Genomic DNA, 26,494 nt, shown 5'->3' on the forward strand with positions numbered 1-26,494 from the left:
CATGTGAACTTAAAACCAAGCACCTATTTAATGCCTCAGCAGGTCCTTCTTGAGGTGTTCAAGCCACGGGCAACTCACCCCAATCACTCTCCTTAGGAAAGGAACTAACACCATTAATTGTACATGATTGTGTGACCTTGAATCTTGAAACAACATCTGTTCAACTGGGCTTTTAATCTCATTATGGCTGACAGTGGAGAACAAAGGTAAAAGAAATGTAGAAAAATGAGGCTTCCTTATAACTTATAACAAGGACCACTAACCTTGGACTGTCCACTGACCAGGACTAGGGACAAGCAGGGTGACCTTCCTCTAAGAACTGCTGCCTCGAGGCGAACACTCGGTAAGGGCAAAAAGCAACCTTAGCTTGACAGTAGCCTGACCTCCAGGATCCTGTAAATCTTCTTTGACATAATCCCTTTGGAAACTTCCTTTATCTCTATCCCTCAAGATATACATTAGCAGTTATTCTCCAAGCATACGGCCCACTGATACACATCTGAAACGTCTCGTGACTAAGATTTCACTAGGCAACAGTAAATGACTCCTCAAAGTCATGGAAGAAATCTTGCTCCCAAATTCCTTAGAGACTTAAAACTATCCCTTCCCAGCTTGAAAGTGTATAACCAGTTACTACTACTCACCACCCCAGTGCAGCTTTTTCTGCCCGTGGGTCCTGCCCCCATGCTTTAATATCACTTTTTTGGCACAGAAGATGGCTCAAGAATTCTTTCCTGTTTGCTCCAGGACCCCAACATTTCACATCAATGGCCACTACTAGTGGTTTATGTTCAACAAGCCACTTTTTAATTCCCCAAGGTTTGGTCATTTCATTTGTGCTCTAAGTGACTATCACTGTATCCCTTAGGTCTATAAGTTTTAGTCTTTGTACAGATGTACAATAACTGTATGTGGATTGGATTAGATTATATTGAGCATTCAAATCCAATTCCACGTTTCTTTCAGAAATGCCACAAATGTCCAGGCACTGGCCTTGGTTGACTCTGAACTCCCATTCATAGGTCCCTCAGGTCTAGATCCCAAGAAGACTACATCTAGTCAATTGGTCAAAGGGAGCAAGCAGGTAAATACCAGCTCAGAGGCTGGATTCTGACAGTGTGGCGTAGGCTATTTTAACAAATACACTACAATAAAAAGTCAATTATTTTGCAAGAGTTAGAGCATAAAACACATAGTCAGTGGACAAATCATTCTTGATGAGGCTTTCTAGACTCTCCTAGGGATGTCTTTCAAATTTTTCGTGTACCATCTCAGATGTGGAACAAGGCGGGTGCTAAAGGCAAGGGTGGGAAATCAGGCTGAAGATTCACTCAGTCAGACACAAATTCCTTCTGACGAACAGACCAAGGATCCCTACCGTACTCACTCAACCCAAGTTTCCTATGTGGGTGTCTGGAGTTCCCAGTCAATAAGCCTACTCTGGTTTGGAGGACGTTGCTAAATAGAATACACCGTTGGCGGTGTGTCTCTTAAGCAATCTTTAGTTTTGACAGATGGGTTTGAGGAGAGATGTACTGTCTTAATAAGAAAGTCAAAGCCAAACATACTGTCCACTTAAAACAGAAGGTGGGAATGATAGAAAAGATGTATTTAACGTGACAGAATCTACCTGATTTTACAAGCTGGCAAAAATGAGCCTCAGTCAACATTCTGAGGGTTCCACTACTCATTCCTGTCACCAATCTCGTGTCCCCACAACCTCCTAACCTGTAACACGGAGAGTAATGGGTTACAAGTTACAACATTTCCTGACTGACACTAGGCATGCATGTGAGGTGGGGGGTTAGAAAACACAGAGCCGCCTTGAACTGCCTCCCACACTACCACAGACCCGTACGACTCTTAGACGTTAAGGAGCGTTCAGAAGAAAAGTTGGGAAGTTGGGAAGGGAATACTAAACTCTGACTCATGCATGAGTCTGTTTTAATGGGAAAAAGCAAACTTATGATAGTATTAAGTGGGCAGATTATTTTACTATGTCAAGAACGTAAGACCAAAAATAGATTAAGTTGAATCAAAGGGAAAGAGAATCTTTGTTAGGATGGCTTCCCCAGGTTGCTGTTTACTTGTCCCTCACATCTCGACCTGTTTTCTATAAAACAAACGGACGGAGCCACCCATCTCTAAAATTTGAGATGTCTAAGACACTAATAGAGTAAATAGCAAGAGAGAAAAAATTTTCACGTCCCGAATTATTTACAAGTTTGGAACAATGGGCCCAAATAAATAAATAGGTAAATAAGGGCACTGCAAGTTAGAATAAATTACCATGTAAAACTTAAAAAAAAAAAATTCAAAGCTATACCATGGATCAGAAGGCTTCAAAAGGTGCAGAGTGTGAATTAAACTTTCCTAAGACCACCCATAAAAGAGGTAGCATCCTGGGGTGCCTGGGTGGTTCGGTTGGTTAGGCGTCCAACTTCAGCTCTGATCATGATTTCATGGTTCGTGGGTTCGAGACCCAAGTCAGGCTCTGTGCTGACAGCTCAGAGCCTGAAGCCTGCTTTGGATTCTGTGTCTCCCTGTCTTTCTGCCCCTCCCCCACTCGCTCTGTCTCTCCATCACTCAAAAATGAATAAACGTTAAAAAAATTAAAAAAAAAAAGAGGGGGCATCCATTAAAATAAAGATCAGTTGTCAGAATACTGTTCTATTAGTGCCAACTGAAATAGGCCAGTCAACGTGGCATATGTGAAATAAAGACATCCAGCATAGATGCTTTTATATTGGAACTCATATCTAATTTAAGCCTAAAATGTCTCAGGAATCAATACCAAGCATGGCGTATATACAGGAAAAACACATTATTCTAGATCACGTGACTTGCACTCTGTGACGACTCAAATGTGGGATTTGCAATTCTTAGAGCTTTTCACTATACACTGAAGATTCATGGCAATGAACTCCCACTGAATTGAATGTTTTTATCAAATTTAACTGGTTCACGCAGATTTACTCCATGTGTAACGTAGCTCTGAAGAGTGGCCTATGCTAAGATCCAAACCATCCTCTAAGCCAGGCACAACAGACTGTTTATCAAGAATTAGAGAAACTTGGACTGTGATGTGTGATTATAATGGACTCTTAGGATTCCCCAAACCTAGGCTCGCAGTGCCTCCAGTCACTGGAACTTTAAGAGAACTTTTGCACAAGGAGAAAATATTTTCTTTTAGCAAACATTTGCTTTCTCTCTTACAAATCAGTGAGAACCAACAGCTAAAAAGAACAGAGAATCTGCATTTCTACAAATTAATTATGCTCACCTGTCATAATCAACATTTATTGCATATAAAATGCTAAAGTTCTCCTGGTTTGTACTTCTAGAACAAAGAGATTTCCCTTAACATCATCTAGTTCAAATTACTAAAAACTCTCCACAGCACAACAGATAAAGATTTGCAATTTGAACAGATTGTGAAACTCTCCAGATGCAAATTCCACTTTACAAAGCTTTTCCATGAGAGCTATGTACATCGGCATGATACAAATAAAAACACCAGATGAAGTAACTAAGCTGAAGGATTCTTCTGTTCCTTGAAGACTCCTGACTGTGCTAGTGGTCTTCTAATCGCCAGGAAGGAAAATGCATGCAAATCTGCCAACAGTGTGAGGACCCATGCCTCCTCTCAGCCCCAGATTCCAGTCTATACCACTGCAGCTATTGGGGTACACCCTAATGGTGATCAGAGCAACTCAGAAGGCTCTCTGTGACTTAGCGGTTGATGTGGAAACAATAGATTATGTTGAGAGATTTGGAAAGACCTTGGTAACTCAGAATTCCATCAAGACTACACATAGGAAAATAAAACAGAGAACAAAATGGGGACTCCTAACTTCATATTTTTCATTTGTTGTCTCAGAACAGTCATCACACTTATAAAAGATCATTCTAGAGATAAAGTCAAGTTTAAAAACAAAACTAGCTAAGTATTTTTTTGAGTTCTGGAACCAATTAGAATAATTCACTACTTTCACAATATTGTCAAATGATTTTACCTGGAGGCTTAAAAGCAGAAATTCTAAACTTCAGCTATCTTCTAGAGCAGGGATCGGCAAGTGTGGCCACTTGCTTGCTTTTGAAAATCAAGTTTAATTAGAATACTGCCATGCTCGTTCATTTGCACACCACCTCTGTTTTCAGGCTGCAAAAGCGGACTTGAGGACTTGTGACAGAAATCACATGGCTGGGGAAGCCTAAAATGTTTGCCTGCTCGCTGGTCCCTGGAAAAAAAGTTTGCTGATTTCTGTCTAGTCTTAGATGAACAACTTAACCAGTGACTCAGTTCTTACTATCAGATGAGGGTGTGATTCAAGTCTCAAAGATGCTGCAAACATTACTCAAGCTATTTTGGTTTGCAATAATATTATCAGTAAAGAAGATGGTCACATGGGAATGTTTTAAGATTGGGAAACAAGAGAGTCAGATAGTCTTTTTTTTTTTTTTTTTTTTAATTCTCCTATTCTGACTGCTTGAGAGCAAAGAAACTTAGTCAAAATCTCCTGACACTTCATTGAACTTCTCAGGAGGTATGGTGCTGAAGGCACAAAATCCAGGGCAGAACCAATCAATGCGTTGGGCCTCCAAGCCAGGGTTCTACTCCTTTCCACTGCATGGCATAGAGTAAGCTGCCCAACCTCTGTAGGCGCTTGCTTTTCATAAGCATAAAATGGGGATAATAATGCCTTTATGTGAGAAAAGATTTATTGAGAGAGTATCTTTTAATGATTAAATGAGGCAGTAAAGACTTCCATGCTTTTCTTGAGCAAGCAGCATGGGCTTGTGGTATCCTTCCGACTATATGCCGCCTGGCGTTTTCTGAAGTTGAAATGCTCATCTTTGTGAGTTTTCCATAATATCAAACAATAGTCCAAAAGTGACAATGAAGCTAAAGAAAACACAGCTATTGCTTCCCTCTAATTTTCCACACACTTGTCTTTCTCACCTTTAAGCCTCAACCCAAGCTTCACTCTTCTGTCCATGACTTCCTTCAAACGTTCATGGAGGCATCACCTTTGTTCCTCATCACCTCAGCTGTCTTGCTTTTCCTGAGAGATTCGCCCACTGGTACAGTCTCCAGAGCCTTCTGGAATGCTAAGGTTGCTTTGTCTAGTGTCTACAGCTTACCGCCTGTTATTTCCTGAGCTACAGACTCAACTACTACTGATCCAACACAGACATCCCTTGAATACAAGTTCAAGATTTCCTCAAGTGAGCTCCTCACCACCTTTCCCACCTACCTGAATCTACTCCTTTCCTGTGTTCCCATCCAAGAGACTAGAACCACCATCCAGTCTTTGAGGACCAACACACACCACCACTACCACCATGGCTCTGGTATCCAATCTTTTGTGTCTTTCTTCTACGTAAAGGAAGTTCATAATTCCTGTACTAAGTGCTGGCAAACAAAATACGATCTCAAGTGTTGTACAAACTTGGAAGAAAGAGAACTTGGCATATCAGCAACCATTTTGAATCAGCAGGGCAGAAATCAACACTGAGGATGAAAGCTGAAGGACAGGACCCTGGTGTCTTGAAAACACCACTGAACTACCACATCAACTCTGGAGCCCATCACTGGAATTTTATGCAAAAGAAAATTAAACTTCTCTCTCATGTAAGTCATTATAATTTTATATTTTCTGTTCTATCTATGCAAAAAAAAATCTAATTCAAAAGTAAATTTCTCAAACCCACTCCTTAAGTGCCAAAATTTCAGGTTAAAAATATCTCAACACATTTGGCAATAAATTATTCATAAGACTCCCTCCTCCCCATGACTATCTCTTAAACACATACATTTCTCAATTACTGGTCAGTCTGGAATCACCTGAAAATATCAGGCCTACTCAATGAATTCACTGTGACAAATAAAGAGTAACAAAACTTAGGTTGATTATTAATACTTACTGTAAACTCAATGGAGCTAATCTCACAAAACAGATAAGTTAATTAACAATGCATCTTCTATAAAATGCAAAGTTTCTATAAAGAACAAAGTGACTTTTTAAAGTCAAGTGGAGAAAAAACATCACATTGAAATTGGTGTATTTTTGTACGGTCGGACCAAAGCACACTAGCAAGGGTCTGAGCAATAAGTAAAAGCAAATGCGAACCTTAAAAACACATTCAAATGAGAAGCCTTAGGGATGGTCCAAAACAAACAGTTGTGGGTTTCAGAAAAATTAATGAAATAGGAAGATACAAAGCAGGCAGGGATACAGAAACGTTAGTATGGATATAAAAGAGCCATTTATAGAAAACATGAGAAAGTCTAAACTGAAGGTTTAAAAAGGTAAAGAAGCTGTGTGTCAAGTGATTTTAAGTAGGGGGTTTAAAAAAATTCTGGGGGGTGGCGGGGCGCCTGGGTGGCTCAGTCAGTTAAGTGTCCTGACTCTTGATTTGGGCTCAGGTCATGATCTCGTGGTTGTGTGGTTGAGCCCCGCGTCTGTCTCCCAGCTCGGAGCCAGCTTAGGCTTCTCTCTGCTCCTCCCCTCAGCTCTCACTCTCAATGAAATAAATAAAAACAAAAGAAAATGCTAGGAACTGCCTTACCATTGATTGAACAGGACTGAAAGGGTCTCATGGATCTAGTAACTGAATTTGACTTTTCAAATTCCAGGCGAATTAATCACATCTATCTAGATTTTTGCCAGTCCCACATCTCAGGAGGGAGCAACCATGTAAAAGACCCTCAACCCCACAACTCACGGAGATAAAACTCTAACTTGCGGCCACACACACACACACACACACACACACAATAAGAGAGGAGCAGATAGCTCTTACCTGTGGATTTTCTTCTGGCTGGAAGACAAGGCTTTTCAAGACTGACTGCTGTACCGCACAAAGGTCAGACCCACCCAATAAGAGGTTAGGCAATGCATGGCCAGGGACAGGCCAGACCCTGCAGGCATGGGGCAAAGGTGTCAACTCTCAAGGGTGTTGTAAAGTCTGCAAGGTTGAGATCTCAAAGAAAATAGAGCCTCCAAAATGCAATGAGACCTCCAGAGTTTAATGAATAAGCCCTTAACTGTTGTCATAGACTGAATACTTACTAATGCGCCCCACCAAATTCATACGTTGAAATCCTCGGTGTGATGGTATGTGGAGGCAGGGCTTTTGTGAGGTGGGTGTTAGGTCAGGGGGGTGAAGCCCCCTGATGAATGGAATCCGTGCTCTTTTCCAACTGGCCCTGGAGAGCCCCCTCCATTGTGAGAGATGAAGAACACAGTCCCCTATCGACCAGGAAGAGAGCTCTTACCAGACACCAAATCTGTTGGCACCTCGATCCTGGATTCCCGAGCCTCAAAGCTGAGTGAAATGATTACTTGTTGTTTAAGCCACTCACTCAAGGGTATTTTGTTAGAGCTGCCTGAACAGGCTAAGACAAATGTTCACAGTAATAGTTACACCATCAAGCTTCTACAAATCAACACATACAGATTTATAGTTAATGTGAAACATTTAATTTGAGGTGCGAACATTTTTTAAGTTTCATATGATGGGGTAGAAACCCTCCAAAATGAAGACATGCTAGGACTTGTGCAATGGTGGTATGTGATTAGAAGAAAAGATAATCAAGGGGCAATATATATAAACAATATATAAAAGCACTTTAAAAACTATAAAGAAGCACAATTGCAACGTGGCATGTATTTTTATCAAGATGTTAGGTGGTTGAGTCATCAGGTGCCCTCTTGTTCAACGTGGGCCACCATCAACATGCTCATCCTGGGAAGCTGTGCTGTACTATGGGCTGAAAGTAGCTCACATCCCACAGCGGAACACACTGCCTCTTTCCTTCTGAGTTTGAAAGAACACCCTCAGTGACAGAACTTGGTCAATGTCTGAACTTGGTTTTATTAATCCTCAGGTTTACGCAATGAGCATGTTCTGATGTAGAATAAACATCACACTGTCCTTATGGTAATGATTCCACAAACACCACCATCTCCCACAGTAATGTCCCACTGGACCTGGAGCAGACATTTTCTAACAATTCTGCTTAAGTGACCCTTCCCCCATTTAGATTTCACACGGCAGAGTCAACTATAGAATTAATACCACATATGCACTCTAGTTCAAAATTTCATAGCCTTATCCATCACACACAGCAACAGCACATGATTTTAAAGTACAGTATGGTTGGGGTGCCTGGGTGAGTCAGTTGGTTGGGCATCCAACTCGATTTGGGCTGAAGTCATGATCGCACGGGCATGAGATGGACCTCCATTGTGAAGCCTGCTTGGGATTCTCTCTCTCTCTCTCTCCCTCTGCCCTCCCCCCATTTGCATACATACACTCTCTCAAAATAAACAGATAAATAAAATATGGCATCATTGTTTTCACTTCAACAGATTCAGTCCACAACAGAGGCTGCTCTGATAGGCACATTTATTGGTCATTTTCTCCAGGGAACAAACATTAGATATGAACGTGGTCTTTTCATCCCAGGAGTTCACAAACGGTGGTTAAATTTATGTGTGTGTCACAGACTGTTACATTTATAGCTGAGATGAGAATTCCAGCAATAGGACTACACACAACCATCTAAAAGATACTTACCAGTATATTATTTATTTTTATTTATTTTTGTTTTTTGTGAGTTCACCATCCAATGTGGGGCTTAAACTCATGACCCCAAGATCAAGACTCACATGCCCTACTGACTGAGCCAGCCATGTGCCCCATATTTCCCAGAATATTAGCTAGCATGAAACCATCTGTCCACTAGCCCAGGTCTGGAATAGCTCAGATCTGTTTGAACAGAAATAATCACAAGTAACTGACACATGACAAAGGCAGACTCATGAGACCCTGGGGTTCTAGCCAGCCCATGCCTAAGAAAGCTCCATGGTGGCCTGGATGCAGAGAGTCACAGTTTCTCTGATCACTAATGCCCTTGCCCCAGGAAACAGTGGGGCACTGTTAAAGAGACCACAAAAATGCTAAATATTTTCCAAATCCTCTGCAGTACATTTATCCCCTGATTCTTATAATACAAAGTCTACCAATTCTTTTAAGTTAAATCTAGGACATCTGACGTGCCAGAGGGTTTAGACGGCCATTCTCACAGACTCGGTTCTTGCCACTGTCTTCTACTGAAAGAGACACAATTTCTTAAAATTGACTGAGGACGTATTCCACCAAAGGCTTAAGTGCTGAACCAGGACCTGTAGAGGCCACATCAAAGTTGATTGCCAACCACAGGTACCTTTTAAAGAAGGAGCACTCCAGATAAGACAATTTACAAACCCAAGTATATGGAACACACTTCCATTGGCGGGTCTGATATTCAACTGATTTCTCCCATAGTTGAGTTGAAGACACAGTAACATTTAGGTTCTTCCCCAATCCTCTGCACCAAAAAAACCATTGCTATAACGTAGCCATATGTACGAAGCCAGGATTCACACCTTTTCGAGTGCCTATGGACTCTCCTCAGTCTGAGGGGCTCTGGGTCAAAGCCTCTCAGATCCACATTCAGAACTTCAATCCAAGTAAAACCACAACCCAACCCACCCACTTTCATAAGGTGACACAAGATGACTGACAGAACGGTCCTCAACGGTCACAGCCAGAGGTCAGATCTCCAGAGATCCAGAGGGAGCAAGAACGCAATTTTGAACAAGATCTCTCATGGAAAGGTTTGTAAAGCAAACTGAGGAAATGGGCAATTAAGGAAGCCCCTCTTCCTCACTGGCTCCCCACTGCCATCATGGGGGCTCCGTTTTCAACCAAGTTTTCAGGGTTGTCGTGGCCCCTGTGATCTAGAACTTCTAGCTTCCCAAAGGTCTTTTATGGGGAGGGCTCTGTTCTTGTGAACATACTTGAGAATGTCCTCTAACGAGTTTAAGCTGGTCCTTAAAGCTGGGATAAGTTGTGGCAATCATTTCTGGCTGAAAGACCTCTTCCAAATACTTTTGAATATGGTGGGACGCTATGATGAAGCCATCTCCAAGAATTCTAGAAAACCTGTATCCCCTTCCTTTTTTAGAGTCTTCCTGACATTTATTTTTCGACTCACACATTTCATTTGATACTATTCCACTCATCCGTAATTCACTACATTTCCCAGTTTTACTTTTTGACTCTACAAAAGCAAATACACAAGCTTGAGCATCATACACCCATCGCTCTGAATCCGTGCTTCCAAATAATCCATCCCAATGCGGCTGAGCTACCTAGCCAATGAATTCCTTTCCTTTTCTTTTCTTCCTTCCCTCATCCCTTTCTTTACTTTCGTCTTTTCCTGCCCCAGCAAGTTTTTTCTGTATTTTTCTAATAGTAAAGACCAAAGAGATTCTCTGCCTAGAGAGAAGAAAATATCTATGTAACTTTCTATGCAGTGCCTAATAATTTCTAAAAGCCTACAAACATCATACAGCTTTTAAAATCATTCATCTCAGAATTTTATACATTATATTGTTGAAGTCAGAATGTTTACAAAAGAAATGGAATTAATCATAGAGGCAAAGTAGTATTTATAGGATTGTATACATGTATACACAAAACATCATATATTTGGCATTCAGATTTAGCATTTATACAGTGTCTCTTAACAATCAGAATAGAATAGGGAGACCAAACAGTGTTAATGGAATAGCTACACTGTGACAAAACAGCATCAACAATGACAAAAGACACTCCATCTTCAAAATGAGAGAGCAAAACACAATTTTTTGAAAATTAAATATTAATTTTAAAATGATTTTAACATTTTAAAATATTAAATATGAACACAGTGTAATAAAATTTATTTGATAGCCACCACAGGGGAAAATGTCTTATTTCAACATGGACACTTAACTCTGTCTTAAAAATCTCTAATTATAGTATCTTCAATGTACATCAAAGCACATAGATATCCAATGATATACTTCTACTAGGTTAAACTTAGGTTAAAATATCACTTTAGGGTCTGGCAGTACATACGATAGTAGTGCCTGTGTAGGTAACTCAGAGTCCTCTATTGTGACTTCCCACCTCCCTAAAATAGGGGTTGAAGAGGCAAGTCCCAGGACTCAATGTCAGACCCCAGCTTGGCAGGAGTTACTGACTACATCACAGGTTCCTGGATATTTGTGGATAACGTACTCCCACGCCAGAATGCATTCTCCCAATATGACAACACTCTTGCATTTTATTCACGTTTAAACTTCAGTACAATTTTCACCTATACACACAAAGCAAAGCAAATAACAGTGACAACTCTAGAAAATTCAGTCTGAAGGTAAAGCAGAGGACTCATGAGCTTAAACCCAATTATACTATCGTGAATTAAATTACTAAACACACACGCGCACACACACGATGCTATAGACCAACCTTTCATCTAATTCTTCTGTCCTGCAGACCCTGGGAAGTGTAATGTACATATTCTTAAAAATTTTTTTAATGTTTATTTACTTTTGAGAGAGAGACACACAGAGTGTGAGTGGGAGAGGGGCAGAAAGAGAGGGAGACACAGAATCCAAACCAGGCTCCAGGCTCTGAGCTGTTAGTACAGAGCTCGATGTGGGGCTTGAACCCACGAACTGAGAGATCATGACCTGAGCCGAAGTCAGACGCTTCACAGACTGAGCCACCCATGTGCCCCAGAAGGTATATATTGGAAATATATAATGTGTAGATTCCCACAGAATAGAAACTTATCTTCTACTATCTTCTTAATATCAATTAGAAATCTTGAACCCTGTTTTACAGTTTACAGTGTAAATGTATATTTGCAAAGAATTAACTTCACCTGATTTCACAGCGCATACTGCACTGGAGAAAATGTGCCCGATGAACGTTTTGGCAAGAGGTCTACTGCTTGGTTTTCTGTTGGCAGGAAGTAAATAATCACTGAAGAGATACAAGGTGCAGGATGCTGGAAATAGAACTGAGCCATGCACAAACACCTGGGGGCCGGTAGCATAGCACCGACACTAGAGGCTATTAAGAGAGATGGTTAGGAGTCAAATAAGACAAGTTCACCAACAATAAGATCACACACAAGACGTAGTAGTTCATGAACAGGTAAGACAAATCCACAAACAAAAGAATTAGGATTTGTCATGAACCTCTAAGGAAGCGAAGATCTAGATTAGACAGGGAAGGGAATGACAGAAACTACCACCCCTTCCTTCTTCAGGTGTGTTTCCTACCTGGCTAATCCTTACAATATCGAGAAGCAGACCTCTTAGACGCAAAAGAAACGAAAGCGAAGAAGGTCGGAAGGAATGGCTTAAGCCAAGGTGGGTGTAAAATAACGTGTGAAATGAGGAGTTAAGTCCAGGGAGATGGATCACGACAGCCAGTTATAATGCAGTCAAAGGGACCAGGGGAGGGGGTGCCTGGGACACCAGTGGCCCTCCGGGGGCTCACAGGCACAGTGATGGCTGTGTGCACTGGTTCTGTTCCAGTTCCGGGATAGATCTATGAGAGCTTCAAATCTAGTTCATCTCCAACGAACGCAGCTAACGCACCGCACTGATTTAAAGAAGGCAAATTAAAGTTATCCAAATTGGGGGGCATCTGGGTGGCTCGGTTGGCTGAGCGTCCAACTTTGGGCTCAGATCATGATCTCACGGCTCATGGGTTCAAGCTTAAAGTCAGGCTCTGTGCTGACAGCTCAGAGCTGGAACCTGCTTCGGATTCTGTGTGTGTCTCTCTCTCTTTCTCTCTCTGACCCTCCCCGGCTCATGCCCTGTCTCTCCCACTATCAAAAATAACAAACACTATTTTTTTTAAATGAATCTTTGCAGTTTTGCTTTCCCTGTAATGATGGTTTTATGATGGCAGCTTAGAGTCGAAATCACAACGATGTAGGCTTTTTAGTTAGTAGCCTTTGAAATTACATCTGTATTAACATTTCCAACCACAGGTTGAAGAAGGAAAAGCAAAAACCACCACCTTGCTAGAATGACATTTCCAAAGACTCCACCACCACCATGGTGGTTACTGGTAAAATGGATTCCGAACAATACAAACACGGGTTCTGGGGGAATCCAGACTAACAGAGTTTTACCTCCTGACTGAAGCTTGTATTTTCAACCATAAGAGGACATTATAAGATGCAAATATGCCACCCATGTCTGCAGTCCTAACTGAAGAATCGACCTTGCTTTGCAAGGCCTTGGAAGGGAGATAAATGAAGCTGTTATTTAGACGAATAGCCTGGGCTATGTAAACATGCCCTTCGGGACACTGAGGCCTCCATCCCAGGAGGAGTGTGAGGTCAACAGCTATCACCAAATATACAGCCTTCCGTTCCATGTACCAACACTGACCTATCTGAATTTGGTGGCTTCAAAAATCGTTTATCAAAAGAAAATGAGAGGACTTAGCACACATGCCACACTTTCTTCCAGAAAGGGCTAAAGCAATGTGTAATATTCAATCAAGTATTGATGGATTATCCAGGTAAGGGTTGCATGGCTTTATCCATTTGTATCCATAACTTCATCCATAACTCATTTGTATATTCTATTGGATGAAGCCAAACTCATTGGCTTTTTTTTTCATTTTTTCTAAAGTCTATTTTTCTAAATGTTTCATTTATTTTTGAGAGAGAGAGAGAGAGAGACAGAGCATGAGCAAGAAAGGGGCAGAGAGAGAGGGAGACACAGCATGTGAAGCAGGCTCCAGGCTCTGAGCTGTCAGCACAGAGCCCGACATGGGGCTCGAACCCACGAACTGTGAGATCATGACCTGAGCCGAAGCCAGACGCTCAACCAACTGAGCCACCCAGGTGCCCCTTAAAGTTTGTTTTTGAGAGAGAGAGCGAGCAAGCACAAGTGAAACAGGAGAGAGAGAGAGGACTGATCCCAAGCAGGCTTCATAATATCAGTATGGAGCCCAATGCAGGGCTTGAACTGACAACTGTGAGATCACGACCTGAGCTGAAACCAAGAGTGGGACATTTAACCAAGTGAGCCACCCAGGTGCCCCTTCGTTGGCTTCTTATAGTCTAAAATGAGCAAGCGCTCAACCAATCCTCCTTTCCCAGGCAAGTATCAGAACTAGACAGTCCTCATTTCAATGGAAACATACCTAAAAGTTTACCAGAGATAACCAAAGCAGAACAAAAAGCGGGTGATTAGTAGTTTACACTCAAACAGAAATTTCCACATATTCTTAGAAAAGTCATGGTCACAGCAATATTCAAACGCAATTCATAATGAGTCATGTTTAAATAGCAATCGTTTATGTCACACTTCAGATATTCATCAGAAATTACCAACAGTTCTTGGTGCTAGAAAATAAGATGACAAACTGGAGACAGTGTGAGGAGGCAGAGAGAGGCAGGAGATGGAGAGGAAAAGGTGAGCCGACGTCTGATAGGAAATGGCTGTGACTAGCCTCCAGCACATTCAGTTGAGACCCTGTGGGGGCCAGGCAGGCATGGATGCCCTAGAAACCCGACCACAGAGCATCAAATGCTTAACACAGAGTATGAAAGGTTTCTGCACACTGTTCTGAAGCTTGACACTCATCTCCATTAACACCTAACTACACGTTTCATCAAATAAACATCAAATTATTCCCAAGATAAACATCGGTAGGTGTTAGTTAAAAGGGAAAGACGAGAGGCTCAAGCTTCTATAGTTTCTTTGAAGTTTTATTTTGGCTTCCATAAAAACTTGGATAGCCAGCTAGGTAAACTAAGTTCGTTGAAAAAACAGTGACCATTTTTCCTGTATAAGAAGGTTGGACCACGGAGAAGAACCAAATGAATGTTAAGATTTTTACAAAGAAGGAAAAGTCCAGTGCTGTTATTAGAAACAAAAACACAACAATTTCAATAAAGAGAAAAAAGAAAGGCACCTAGACAATAGAATAGGTATAAACACAAAAAATTTCAAGACACAAATGAAAAGACAATGACCCCTCCCTCTTCGCAAATAAGCATTTATGCATTTACATAACGAAACAGCCTCTTCTCACACACACACACACGTTGTGTTATGCACGAGTTTGGAGACACATGAGCTCTTTAGAAAGTAACACTGGGGGACACCTAGTAAGAGTTAAGTGACAGAATCCTCACTGAAATACCTCCTCCCCACAGGTCCACACCTGTCATGTCCACAAGTTGAACCACTCACTGGCTTCGGCTGTGTTCCTTCTCCAAAATGAAAACTATCCAAGTCACCAATGTTAAGACCTTTAGTTTTAATTCATAAAAACATTCCAGATGAGCTCACGGAAGGTTCTTCATGGCCAGAATCAGACAGCCTTATCAGTCTTTGTTAAAAACACTTCCAGTGCAGAATTCTTGGGTGTTTACTGCAGTGTGGGCCGGAAGATTCCATGAACAAGCTTTCAAAGTACACAGAAAAACTCCAACACTTGAAAATTTCAGGGGGATTACACAGTAACACAGCAACTTTTCTGAGACACAGAATGGAGACTCAAGACTGTGTGTTAAGAATTTTTCTTAAAATATGGATCTAATTAAAAGTATGCATTACTCACCACATTTGAACTACTACTCAACTTTTACATATTAGAGCCTATGAAGACTTAATATAAATCTTTAATTCCTAGTGTTAAAATATTTGGGCTTTTTTTTAAAACAATGACATAAAAACTAAACTTGCAAGACAGAATATATTGCAGAATATATCCAGCAGTCATTTAACTATTTAGGACAGATCGTCAACACAAAAGAAACACTTTATTTCTCATTTATCAGCCAGGAAACTACCTCTCTGATATGCCCAAGATCCCCACCCATGTACGCACTGGTTTAACACATATAACAGTAAGTCATTTTTGTTTTTCTTCCCCAAGGTAGGATGATTTTGAGGATTAACACATTGATTCACTTGAGGAATTACTCTGGACCACCTACGGCCTGAAACTTTAGGAAAACCACAAATAAGGAGACAGGGCTCCTCCGTCCTGTGAAGTTGAAAAATAATCATTTGTAAATCAGCCATCAGAGATTATAGGTAGTAAAAATCAGACCTGAAGCTAAAGGTTCAAGGAATGATAAGAGACTGATTACCAACCTTGCCCTAAGTGTGTTGAGATATAACAATGTTTTTAAAAATCATGTTCAAGAGTCTCAGCTACTTCCGTAAACTATTGGCAACTTAGGAGTCAAGAGAAAGCAACACATTAGGGCAAAAAGGCCTAGATATGGAAGGAAATATAATTTCTATAACAAAACATTAAAGGAAAAATGGTCTGGTATGAACAGCACTGCAAACTTACCCAATCCATGAAGAAACTCTGGGATTAACGTTTTTCCAAAGCAGATTTTATCAAAATAAAAGGTTTTCTTTGTGTAGAGACACCTGTTTTCATAATATGCCATGTTTAATTTCAGAGTCATTTTCCATAATCCTCCCTCCCCCCAATTTTGTGTTCCTAGAGATCACATCTCCGGAACGAAGGATAAATACCACTTATACTTGGATTCAAGAAGTTAGCGTCCCCAGAATAAAGATTTGATGGGTCCTACAAACCACTGTGAGGTTTCCTTAGCATCTTGAACGTCAGGACAACACCAAGTCTTCCCTCATTCTCTCAAGTGGAGTATTCTGTCGGTGCAGTGAGTTTGGCAAGAGACCTCACCTGCTGGGGACATTTCCCCAAGAGGTCCCTCTGATACCGTATGCTAGAGATATAAAGTGCATTCTTCCTGTGTTTTAAGAACTATTTGGAGAAGGTTTTTCCTTCCATGTCTAATCCTTAAAGTAGTTTTTGATGGAAATGCATGATATCTAAATGTCTTCTCTATCTGGTAATTAAGACCTTTAAATGAATTCAATACCAAATTCCATATTCTCAAAAGTGATATTCACATAAAACTCTTTAAATAGTAACCAATTGAACCCAGACTATCTCACATGGTGTAGTCAAGTGAAGGAGGTAGGTCAACTGACATACAGTAGAACAGAGAGAGGACAGAAGTAATGACTGAGGGGCGCCTGGGGGGCTCAGTCGGTTGAGCGTCCGACTCTTGATTTCGGCTCAAGTCATGATCCCAGGGTACATGGGTTCAAACCTCGTGTTGGGCTGTGCTGACAGGACAGAGTCTGCTCGGGATTCTCATTCTCTCTCTCTCTCTCCATCCCCCTCCTCAAAAATAAATAAGTAAATGCAAAAAAAAAAAAAAAGCAGAAGTAATGATTCATCCATGTAGTTAATTTAATGGCTATCTTCCGGCCAGCCTCTCTTCCCCACATATACAGACCAACACTTGTCTCATAATTACTGGTGTGCCTGCTCGCCACCACCGACCGTGAGCTCCTTAAAGGACAGAATAGTCTTTGCACCTCCCAGCTCATCCAATAAACATTAATTCTGCAGTAGTTTAATGTGGTTTGCACTTTCCCACGTTGCATTTCACAGAGCAGAAAAATCCCACATTGGTTGCTCATTTGGCCTGTCTTTAAAAAGCTTGGCCTTGCCACTGATCTTTAAATAAAGGATAAATTCAGGGCACCTGGGTGGCTTAGTCAGCTGAGCGTCCAACTTTGGTTCAGGTCATGATCTCATGCATTGTGAGTTTGAGCCCCACACTGGGCTCTGTGCCTCGAGCCTCCTTTGGATTCTGTGTCTCCCTCTCCTCTTGCCCTTCCCTCACTCATTCTGTCTGTCTCTCTCTCTCTCTCCTTCAAAAATAAACATTAAAAAAATTAAATAAAGGATAAATTCATCACAGAAGCAATAGCTGTATCTTTTAACTACATGATTTTATTTATTTTATTTTACTTATAGCTGCAAATTTGTGAGAGTACATCATGTGCATCTACCCCAGTAACATTTATAAAACAGAAGTAGAATAATCTTCACAATTGAGGAAGGGGAGTGAAGTATGTACCCACAAGAGCAAAAGACTGAGGCCCACATGAATATTCTCTGGAGTTCAAAGACTTGACGGAATCTAAACATCCACAGCAATATGGCTGGGAATCCCTTAACACAAGTCACATCAGAGGGTTTAAGGGAAAATAAAGGATGAAAAATATCATCTAGTAAACTGCTCGGAAATAAACATCAAAAGGCGAATCAGTCATCCAGTCTGGGTCGTAAATTCCTGTCCCACCATCGATACCATGTCATTCCAGCTAATTACCTATTCCAACAACAGAACCTGCAACCTGGCCAGGGCCTCCAAAGGGAACATGAACTTAGGGGGACTGAACAGTGCATCAGATAAAAAAAAGTACCTGCAAAGAGTTTTCACTGTTCTTTCTAGTTTGCTAACCAATTGAATTCAAACTGGCTTGACCCTATGGATTAGGCCACCTACAGCTGTCCTCTCCCTTCTCCTGCTGGCTGGCTCTTTTAGATGGATATGGAATGCTTTTCCATACTCCTCCAGGGGAGGGGCTCACAGCTGCAGAGAATGCCACTGGATGGTCCATAAACGGAATTTATTTAAAGTGAGACCATTTTCCGGGCACCTGGGTGACTCAGTTGGTTAAGCATCTGACTCTTGAGTTCAGCTCAGGTCATGATCTCATGGTGATGGCATCCAGTCTTATCAGGCTCCACAGTGAGCATGGGGCCTGCTTATGATTCTCTCACTCTCTCCCTCCCTCCCTTCCCCTCCCTCTACCTCTCTCTCTCTCTGCCCCTCCACTGCATGCACACAAGAAGCTCTCACTCTCTCTCTCTCTCTCTCAAAAACAAAAGTTTTAAATGAGACAGTGTAAGATGAAGTATTGATCTAATAGTGTAAGTAGCAAGTGCTTAGGGTATAAATCATGTGCTCAATAGCCTCCTATCCCAACTCAGCTCACAAATGGAGACAACAAAGACTGTAATCAGCTCAACTGTAGCCACACTTTTAATATGTTAAAGAGAAACCTACGGCAATACAAGCTTTGCAAATAGAATATCAATATCTGGGAACATTTTAGAATGAGTAAATTATATTACTGGATCGTTTCCTGAATTCCTGCATTATTATTTCGTAAATACAGTTTGCTTTGGAAATCCATTTCGTGTCAATATAAAAAACTACAAGCATTTTTTTTTTAATTAAATACGAATTCCATCAGGAAGACTCAGTTTTAGGACACAAGACACAGATCCATGGGAGATCTTAGAGGTGCCCTGAGTGTTAACTTTCTAGACATCTTAGTTCAAAGTAAAAACACGATGCTCAGGGAGGAGGTGGTGACAGCTGAACGCTGGCCATTAAGGAGTGTATGAAATGAGGAGGGGAGGGCAGGGGAGGGGAGGAGCAAATCACAAACGTTGTCTGACCTGTGGACTCCACCTGCTAAAGGAAACACCGTGATGTCTGCTAAAGTGTCTTTGCCAGCTGATTCCTGGACCTGAAGGTAAAATAAATCAACATTCTGACATATGCCTTATTTGTACCGAATGATGCCAAATGGCCATGAAACATGCCCTTCTGGGCATTCGGCCCTTTACTGGACCACAGGTTCTGAACTAGAAACGGACTTCCAATGATGAATGCAGCAAGGTTCTGGCGGGGAGGAATGCACACGTTGGAATAAGTGGTTGGAACCAGGGCTACACTCATTTTTATTTGTAATCGTCAACTAACGTGTAAAGATTAAAAACCACATGCTCATCTGGGGGCGTAATGTGCCCAATTTCACAAAGGCTGTTACAAAACTGGATTGATCAAGCTGTGCGGCCATGATCGATCCACCACAAACCCACGATATTCGGTGACTTGGAGGAAGGGATGAAGAATGTACCTTAAATCAGCTTTCACTTGCTGTGGTTTATTTCTGAAAAGATTCCGTAACATAATATTTGTTTCCCACAAGCAACACGGTTCCATTCTTCCTTGGAGACTCTACCTAGGGAGAAAGCTTCGATGCATAAGCCATTAGTACTAATTATTTGTAATGTTTCAGGGCTTTAGAACAATTACTACTAAAGTTACTGCCTGGAAACGGAATAATTACACTACTTGGAGTTCATCAGATATTCATCTTCATCGTAAGCACAACAGATGAGGGGAAAACTTATAGTGTCCATAAATGGAAGTCATTTCAACCAAAGGTGATTTTTCAGAGGACATGTGCCCTCCATGAATATAAGGTACGGCAGCCAACTCTGTGTACTGCACAAACATGGAGGCCTTGGTATGTGGAACACGGTCATGGGTCAACAAAACTAATACAGTCCTGCCTTCTGGTCTTTTCATCAAGAGGACTGGAAACATTAAATAATCACAGTAGTTTTGGTAAATGTGGAAACAAAAATGCGAAGGGCTACCAGAGGTGTAGGGACAGGCTGAAAAGGCATCTCTGTGAAAGCGGTGACTGAAAAGTGCTTGGGCAGTGGGAGAAAGAATATTCCAGGCAAAAGGAAGAGCAGGCCAGGGCCTACACACAGCACTAAGAGAACTGAAAGGCAGGTCATGTGGCTGGAGACAGCCGGTGGATGAGAGAGAGAGAAGGCATTTAAAGAGGAATCTAGTGCAGGAACTTGCAGATCAGCAAGGCTCCTTCTATTTCATTGTAGGGGGACCAGAAGGTCATGATATAAAGTCTCAGGCAAAGGGACGTGCTGCTCAGACATACAAGAGTATGAGGGCAGTAATCAAGGAGGGCGATAGAAGCTTCTACGAGGTTCATGGCTTAGAATAGAGGGCGATGAACAGAGTGAGAGATGATGACGAAGTACACCAGTCCCTAGAAAGAGCCCAGTTTTCCAGAACGAGTGGGAAAAGTGCTGTTGACCAAGAAAGTGGGGCTCTAAATGCGAACTATGGACATTACCTTGAAAATAAATGTTGCATAAATTAAAGAGTTAAAATTAAAACATCTATTACTTACAGCACATTTTATAAGAAATAATTTATGACTTATCATCCTTATAAAAAATATTAAATAGTACCAACTTTCAATTATTTAAGGCCCTGTGGTTTTATCTGGTGTAGTAAAATTGAATTGTTATATTCAATTTCGTGGTGGATTAATGAGGCAATATTTTTATTGCTCTCGTTAACATAACATGGCGTGACCTGAAAGTTGAAACAGAAAAGGCAGTTTTGGGTACTTGTTGGGACACCCTCAAAAGGTGCAAAACTGCTTTTTTAGAAGTCTCTCAAAAGTGTTAAGCATATGCATATGCCCACATCCACGTTTGTTGAGAATGCCCCTCAAAAAAATCCCTTAAGAGTCACTACTTGTTTTATTGCTTGGAAAGACCCCAAAATATATTAGCCTTGATGTCTGCAGTCATCAAAGAATTCATGATTCCTGACACTGGTTACTTTCCACTCCCCAGCGTCACACTGTATGGTAAACTTTCCAGCAAAACTCTAACGGCCCCTCCCACACTTGCCTTTGTGAAAATCCCCATCTTCTAACCTGTCCCATTAAACCTCCATTAAAACCTGCCCTATGGTGATACTGTGTGTGGTGAATCCTAACCAATAACCTGATGCTAGTGGAGGATTTTCAACTAGCCTAAGCATCTGGTCAACCCTTTCATCTAGAATACGGTCTTTGCCATTGCCACTAATGGTAGATTAGAGAGGGAGAGTGCAAGGGAGAGGGAGAGAAAAAAGAGAGAGAGAGAGAGAGAGAGAGAGAGAGAGAGAGAGAGAGAGAGAGAGAGGGAGAGGGAGAGGGAGAGAGGAAGCACAAGAGAGAATCTCAAGCTGACTCCATGCTCAACTCAGAGCCTGATATGGGGCTCGATCCCACAATGCTGGTATCATGACCTGAGCCAAAATCAACAGTTGGATGTTCAACTGACTGACCACCCAGGCGCCCTCAGTATTGGTAGATTTTAATGAGGGCTTTCCCAAGATAACCATCTTCATTTACTCGACACTAGCTAACTCCTGACACCGTACTCACAAAGTAAACTTTTCTCGCACTCCCTTTGTTTGTTCATTGTCTTGTAGTATTTGGGTATGTGGATACCCAAATGGGAAAGCTTTAGGCAGAGGGAAAGAAGAAACAATGCAATGCTAGAATGAAAACCAGGCTTCACCACATATTGCTGCTTATTGTTTGGCGGCAACTGCCAAGAGACTTTGTTGAGAAGGATTCCGAGGCCTCTTGTACCCATGCCTGTCCTGAGTAGAACAGAGAACAGTACCTGAACACACCCTTTGTCTTCCCCAGTACATTGGAGTTACAAAAACAGAGGACTTTCGAATCTCACACCAGCCTTGACCTTTTCCAGTCATGTGAATCTTGGGGAAATTCACTTCGCTGCATCTCATGTCAAATGGAGGCACTTCTGTTTGCCCTACATGGGTTGGTGAGGACCAAGTCAGGTGTTCAAGTACTGTTCATTCTCTCCACTCTCTTCTTGAGGGCAGGGACACATGAAAAACCTTTTCGCACAGGACTGCCGTATGTTCCTCGCTAAGAACCACCCTTCCTAGTATCAAGCATGAGTTGTTAGGGTTGACTTGTGTTCCCACAAAATTCACACGTTGAAGCCCTAACCTCCAGTACCTGAAAATATGACTATATTTGGAGACCAGGCCTTTAAAGGGGTCATTATATTAAAATGAGGCCATTAGGGTGAACCTTGTACTTTCAGATTAGGAAGAGACACCAGGGATGGACGTGTGCAGGCAGATTCAGGACCACATGAGGACACAGGAAGATGCCATCTTGCCATCTGCAAGCCAAGGAGAGACTTCAGAAGAAACCAAACATGCCAATACCTTGGTCTTATGCTTTTACCCTCATAACGATGTGTTTTCTACCACTTCTATTACTACATATTTGTTTCCCCACCTGTCCTGTCCTGTCTCTTCCCTTCCTCCTCTCATGTGCTATTCTCCTCCCCCCAGCACTAGGAAGGAGTAGCAAGGCTCAGGGACAAGAGGTCACTGGCTGCTGACCTACAAAGTAGCTTTGCTTATGTTCTGTACTGACCAGAAATCCTGCACGCACACAAGGGGAATCCAGACACTCCCAGAAACAGAAAGGAGCGGTGTTCCCCTCTCTCCAACCAGAAATATGGCTGCAAAATGACCTTACAAAAAACTCCAAGGACAGCCCTTTCCTCCTTTTTAGATGCATTTTACGGACCTCAATATTTATATTAACAAGCTAATGCCATTGCTCACAAATGCCACCCCCACCCTCTCAAGATTGGGCTGTTTGATTAGGTAGGGAGATAGTTCAATGTGTTCTCAGAATCAGATTTAAATGGAAATGCCAACTGAACCTCGCACTAACCACAGCGCATTCTAGTGTTCTAAAACGTTTTGTGTAAGCAGCTAGATCATTTCTCTGCTAGGTAAACTATGCAAACAATTACGAACATGCCAGGGCCTGCTGGGTTCGCCACGCTACGTGCTGCTAATGTTAACACTGTCTAAATGCCCTAAGGGTGTGGGTTGGGTTGGGTTGGTTGGGTTTTGCAGATCTAGCTTCCAGTAGGAATCATGCCTAACTCAAAACTGGCTTCAGCTTTGTCCCCCTCCCCCTAGAAACAGCAGTAACATTTTTTGCAGTATTACATCATTCTGGACTCCTTTGCCCTTTATCTGAGATTCTTGGCTACTTCACTACAAAAAGTAGAGACAACAGATCCTCCTTTGGTAGAATGCCTAGCCAACGGGGTCGATACTGGCAAGGGACGTGCAAGTGGTAGCTCTTGGACTGAAGGCAAGTTCAAGGGGGAGCATGAGTATATTTGTCCTAATTTGCCAACTGCTCCCTCGAACCGTTACCTGTTAACTGTTCTCCGTACCACTGTCCTAGTATTTGTTGCTGGAAGCAAGGATACAGTCAAAAGACCGAGTTACTATTTACAGCACTGAAGTTCAAAGTGCAACAAAGTGATACTTTGTAAGAGGGAAGGGCTAATTAATGAATGGGGTTGTTCGGGTGAGGGAAAGGGCAATGTTAAGACTATTGACATTTAGAGTCACTATCTTAAAAAATCACTTTTTGTTACATTCCCTGAAATCAGAGTTGGTAAAAAGTTAAATGTAAGATCTCAGAAATATTAAAGCAAACTCTTTTCTCATGAGTGTATTCCACTTAAAACTACCACTCTTACCTTAGTGAAATCAGGGGTCATATAATTCCATGGTATGGTTACTTCTCTCTGCTTGGTGGCCAGTTGGGGTCTCCTAAGATGACCACCCATGCAGGAGACTTTAGTACAGATGAAATTAAACCTAAGCCCTCTGCATGGTGGAAAACAAAACTAGTTAGAATCGAAAGGGGGCGGGGGAGGGGAGGGAATGGAGTGAGCCATCGATGTTTTTGTCTCTTGCACCAACGAGACCTTCAATGAGCCTTTTCCTTCATTAGTCAGCCACTGGATGCAATGAGGGAAAAAGGAACATTCAGATGGGAGTCACATAAAGAAACACATACCTGGGAAACCATTATTAATCATGTATTAACAACCTTGTGGAGAATATTGCTACAAACACCTGTTACTATTTGTCTGAAGGCCAAACACTGGAAATTCTAGAACCAGGTTTCCAAAGTCCAGTTGGGTGAGTCCTGAGAATTCAAGTCTTGGGGCCTCAACAAAAGATCACCAGGGCTACTGAGGAAACCTGGAGTGCTACAATAAACCTCCCGTCACCAGAGTGCTATTCACTGAGGTTAGGGGATCATGAGAAGCCCCAGGAGCTACTGTCACCACCAACTGTTGAGATTCTTTCTTTATTCCTTAGGAAAATGAGTCATTCAGAGATTTCAGACCGCCTTACTTAACCCTATTAATGTCCTTAGTAAATACCCGAGTGGTCACGTAACCTTATCCTACCTTCCTGATGAAATAAATGCAGAATAAAGGAGGAAAGAAAGCCATCTCCCATCTTCCCACCTATACATCATGGATTTCTCTAGAGTTTCCTTTTCCGTAATCCTCTCAAATATGCCTGAGACAAATACAGATGCTGTTATTCTCTAGTGAAACAGCTGAGAACCGAGGTAAAGGTCAAAGACAGCAAATATTCCTCCAGCCCCTACTGTTTTCAAGACAACCTCAGAGAAGCCTAAGACAGTAAGTACTCTATAAGACGGAGGAAGACCTTTTTGTTTTAATTTCTTTTGATGTTTATTTATTTCCGAGAGACAGAGAGACAGAACGTGAGCAGGGGAAGGGCAGAGAGAGAGGGAGACACAGAATCCGAAGCAGGCTCCAGGCTCCGGAACTGTCAGCACAGAGCCTGATGCGAGGCTCAAACTCAGGAACCGCGAGATCATGACCTGAGCCGAAGTTGGATGCTTAACCGACTGAGCCACCCAGGCGCCCCATCTTCTAAATATCCTTAAGAAATCGTGATGTTCTTTCAGTTACTGCAAGACTGCTGTAGCTTTCTTTTTTGACACATTATTTCCCCAATTAGATCTTGTTACTATTTAACTTGGCTATTGTATTAGTCTATGTGGTAATGGTGTTTTGAATAGCTGTCAACAGGTAATAATACGAGTCTGTTCAAAATCCCTGTGCCAAGCAATCCAGGAAACTTGTAATTTAGAGAGCTCAACCAGGAAAGGCTGTCCTCTTCCACTGATTTCTTCATACACTTAAATAAGAAATTTTGATTTGGATTTATTTAGGAATAGATTTCTGAGCTACAGAACTGTAATAATCAAAAGCATTCCAAAAACTGTGACGTCACTTATTTATTGCAACCTTGCCTGGAAAAGTATAAATTCATCAAGCTGATTCTCCACTTACTGAAATGTCTAAATAGAGCATTGTAAATATGACATTAAAACTGTATCTCATCTGAACTAAACTTACTGGTTTCTCTGAGTGCAAATGCACATACACAGCTTACACCGCTAAAAGAAGTTTTGAATCTTTACAAAGTGTTTTAACAATTTCAGTACTTAATTAAATTCCATTTTTAATGACTACTTTAGAAACTTGCCACTCTTTTAAATCCTGTAAATCAGCCCAGATACTGTTAATGGTGATTCTAAAGGAAAAAGATGAAACCTCCTGTTTTATGCAGCTCTCAAACCAATAAGCCAGATAACACAAAAAGCGGCTTTCCACCCCCTCTCCACAGCACTGCAAGAGCCTAGCCCAAGTGAACACGCCTAGTGCACAATGCTGGACTGTTCCACTCACTCTGCAGCCCCCAAATGAGTCTAAAGCCAACTGGTTTTCTTTTCAAAGAAAAGAAAACACCCCCAAGCCTGCAGCACTGCTCATTTTAGGAGGAAAACACAGATAGGACACCAAAATTTCATTCTATGAGTCGTGATTTTAATGCATGCCACAAATGGTTTGCCATATGAAGGAAGTCATGTCCCACAATGCAAGGAAGAAAAGACAGAGAAGCTGAGGGGGAAAGATGGCTTGTAGGTAAAGCAGGTAGTAACCCCAGACAAGGGGCTCAAGCGGTCTGTCCGTCAAAGGCAGAAGAGGCTCTTTCTGCAGAGGAGGGGAGACAGGACAGAAGGGAGAGACCTATAGGATCAGGAGTACATTTTCAAAAAATGGTACCAGGTTAAATAAAAGAATGCCAAGAATTTAAGTTGCAGACATTGAGTAAGAGTTTGACTCAATTCCACAGAAGGGAGAG

General features: G+C 41.7%; 1 protein-coding gene across 1 annotated transcript in view; it reads right to left on the minus strand.

The window, feature by feature from the left end:
* Positions 1 to 19,788, minus strand: part of BASP1 (brain abundant membrane attached signal protein 1) — a 39,983-nt gene extending 20,195 nt beyond the window's left edge. The window contains exon 1 of the mRNA XM_029941061.1: positions 19,701 to 19,788. The gene's annotated coding sequence lies outside the window, so the exon portion shown is untranslated. The remainder of the gene's footprint in view (positions 1 to 19,700) is intronic.
* Positions 19,789 to 26,494: the final 6,706 nt, after the last annotated feature.

Source organism: Suricata suricatta, chromosome 6 (assembly GCF_006229205.1).
Source record: "Suricata suricatta isolate VVHF042 chromosome 6, meerkat_22Aug2017_6uvM2_HiC, whole genome shotgun sequence".
Taxonomy (NCBI): domain Eukaryota; kingdom Metazoa; phylum Chordata; class Mammalia; order Carnivora; family Herpestidae; genus Suricata; species Suricata suricatta.